Here is a 3,521-nt window from a genome sequence, read left to right as displayed (position 1 = left end):
ATTTCTTGAGTTCACCCAATTCCTTGTTAGCCTAGTTGTCCTAGACTTAGTCCCTCTTTCTCAAGTAGAGACTAAGTCATAAAGGCAAGAATCAATGTTTCCAACCATTAATTCTATAGTTCTAGCAAGAAGTAGGCTAAATATCACTAACCCATTCACATTCAAGCCCTAAAATCAAATACCCATTAAATACTCACACTAGGGTTGGATCACAATCCTAGCTCACGAATAACAGAGTTAAAGATGAAATGAAGTTAAAATCCATAATATTAATTTATGGAATAAAAATCTAATGTTAAGAGATGAATCTAGTATAAAATTTCCGAAAACAGGATGCTCAGCCGTCTCACTTGCTCATACAATACATAACATAACCTAAAAATGACAAAAAATTCTATTTATACTAAGCTGAAAATATCTGACAAAATTGCCGATGCGGAGGTTGTGCGGCCGCATAATTCTGAGACAACTTTGGTGAGTTGTTCTTGGTGTGATACGATAGGGGAAAGCTTAGTGAAGGACCCTTTATAGAGTGTGGTGGATTGCTCGAGGACTAGCAATGAATTAAGTGTGGGGTGTTGATAATAGGCTATATAGACGATATTTACACTCTAAATGTACCATGCTTTATTGTGTTTTAAAGGCTAAATGATAACAAAATACTCTAATTGGTGTTCTTTTGCTTCGCAGGGACTAATCCAAGTTAGGAAGAGCCTNAATAAATTCCATCAAATAATCACCTTCCAATCTCTTCAATAATTATGTATTTATATTGGGAACTTATGGCTTCTAATCACCACACCAATAGTCACAATACTTAATTCACACTCATATACCCATAATAAATTCATACATGTAAGTCTAAGGGTGTAGGATTACCTTTTGGAAGAAATCTTGCAAAACCCTCCTTTGAGTTCTTGAAGGAATTTCTTGAAGATCTATGTGTTTTATGAGTAGATTTCATCAATACTAGTGTAAGAATGATGGAATTTCACACCAAGTTAATGGAGATTGCTTACCTTGAAGATGGTAGGAGTTGGTGCTCTTGAGAGGGTGAAGGAAGACCCCAAAGTTCGGCCAAGATAAATGGGTAAAAATGAACCCCGAATTGAGTATATAGTGTTTCGGGCGCCACAGGTGGCGCTGGGCGCTGCCTGTGGGGCTGATTCCAGTATGTCAAAATTTCCCGGCGCCACGGCTAGCGCCCCGCGCCTACCCAGGACGCTGGCGACGGAAGGGACATAAAAACGGTCATAACTTTCTGTATACACCTCCAATGACGAACGGTTTGATGCGTTGGAAACTAGACTCAATGAGCTTTAATTTGATAGGCGGTACATCACACAAATCCTTAAATACATGTAGATATGCTCGTCCTAAGTGAGGTATTATGCGTACTCATTTGGAATTTTTAGTCTATCATGTAATTTCCAATTTGGCTTAGACTTAGGCCTCTCCTTGGACCCCTCACTTATGATTTGTCTCATACACTTATTATAATAACCAATTGATAACCATCAAATTAATACTCATCTAATGCATCCACAACTGATTCAAATTTACAGGGTGTTACATTATCTCCCCCTTGGGATCATTCATCCTCGAATGATTGTCCTAACTGTAACTTCTGCTGACTCCGGACCTTAAACGGGTATGGTGGAAACATAACTTTCATTAACACTTGTATACTAAACTAAATGAATACATGATTACTGAACTATTGCGATACTGAACTGAATGACTACTACATTGACCGAATATTGGCCTGCCATGGATACGTGAATACTGAACTAACATGGATATATGAATATTGAACTGGCACGAATATTTGAGTAGTCTGAGTACTAAGATGGCATGAATGTCTAAGTATTGGACTAACATGAGTAGCTGAGTATTGAGCTGACATGAGTATCTGAGTACCGAACTGACATGGGTATCTGAGTACTGAACTGACATGAGTATCTGAGTACTGAAATGACATGAGTATCTGAGTACTGGAAACCTGAATGTTATAATATGACACGTGAAATACTGGATGTACCACCACTAATTATGGTGGCAACTCTAACTCATAAGCTAATTGACCGATCCTTCGCAAGAATCTAAATGGCGCAATATAGCAGGGACTATGCTTCCCCTTCTTCCCAAATCTCATAACGCTTTTCATACGTGAAACATTCAGAAACACCCAATCATCAACTTGAAACTCTAGGTTTCCATGCCGCACGCTCGCATAGGACTCTTGGCGGCTCTGAGTTTTCTTCAAACGCTCTTGAATCAACTTAACTTTCTCTATAGTTTGATAGACCAAATCGGGTCCTAACAACTCCACTTCTCCAACTTCAAACCAACCAATTGGTGATCTACACCTTCGCCCATACAGAGTCTCTCACAGTGCTATCTTGATACTAGAATGGTAGGTTATTATTATTAGCAAGGTCAACGAGAGGTATGTGATCATCCCAATTACTTTTAACATCAAGGACATATCCTCAACTGTTTGAACAATGCGCTCTGCCTGGCCATCTTTCTGATGATGAAAAACGTGTGCCTAATCATTTCTGAAAGAACTTCTAAAAGTTCATTTTAAACTGAGCACCACAATCCAAAATGACGGACAACGGAGTCCCATGCAATAAGACAATTTCCTGAATGAATAACTTGGTATAATCTTCTACTGAATCTGTATTTTTTTTTTTTTGGCAAGAACTGTGCTAACTTGGTAAGTCGTTTTAACCAATCAAATCATGCTTTTAAAATGAGCAAGATAATCCGGTTATAAATTTCATATTTACCATCTCCACTCAAAATATGTGTATTCTGTGATAAAACACTAGGCTTTCTGCTGCTCGACTTTTACTTGCTGACTATTCGGAGAATTGGCCACAAAGTCTACGGCGTTCTTTTTCATGTCGTTCAACCAATCAATCTCCTTGGTCATGATGCATATTTGGGGAACCTGGATGGATATAATACCTGGAATTATGGGCTTCTAACATGATCTTCCTCTTTAAGTCCATCTATGTCTGGAACACACAATCTGTCTTGGTACCTCAAAGTACCATTATCCCCCTTATTCAAAAGCCATCGTCTTATACTTGTGAATCTCCTCTTTCAACTGCAACACATATGGATCATCAAATTGTTTCTCCTTCTCTTCGACTACTAAGGGGGAACAAGTCATGTTCTATACAACAACTCCGTCATCTTCGGAGTCCGAAGTCGAACTCCTATCTTGGCTGGTGAACTTCTTTCACCAGAGTTCTCTTATCTACCTCTATCATGAGTTATACTTCTCACACTTTATCTTCTTAAGAACTTTCTGAAAATACTAATAGTATTATTGTGAGCTAAGTCTTTGACTTGTATTCCAAAATTAGAGTCTCGTGCAACGCCACTACCCTCATAACACATAAATAGGCATGGTTTTACAGCTTTTCTGTGATCACTTTATCATCAATAACTAAGCTCAGTGATCATTCTAACCACTTTGTGTTTCTTACACATGCTAGACATAATCC

The sequence above is a fragment of the Nicotiana attenuata genome, chromosome 7 (genome assembly GCF_001879085.1).
Source record: "Nicotiana attenuata strain UT chromosome 7, NIATTr2, whole genome shotgun sequence".
Lineage (NCBI taxonomy): Eukaryota > Viridiplantae > Streptophyta > Magnoliopsida > Solanales > Solanaceae > Nicotiana > Nicotiana attenuata.
The sequence above is the reverse complement of the archived record's forward strand: the minus strand, read 5'-3'. Positions refer to the sequence as shown.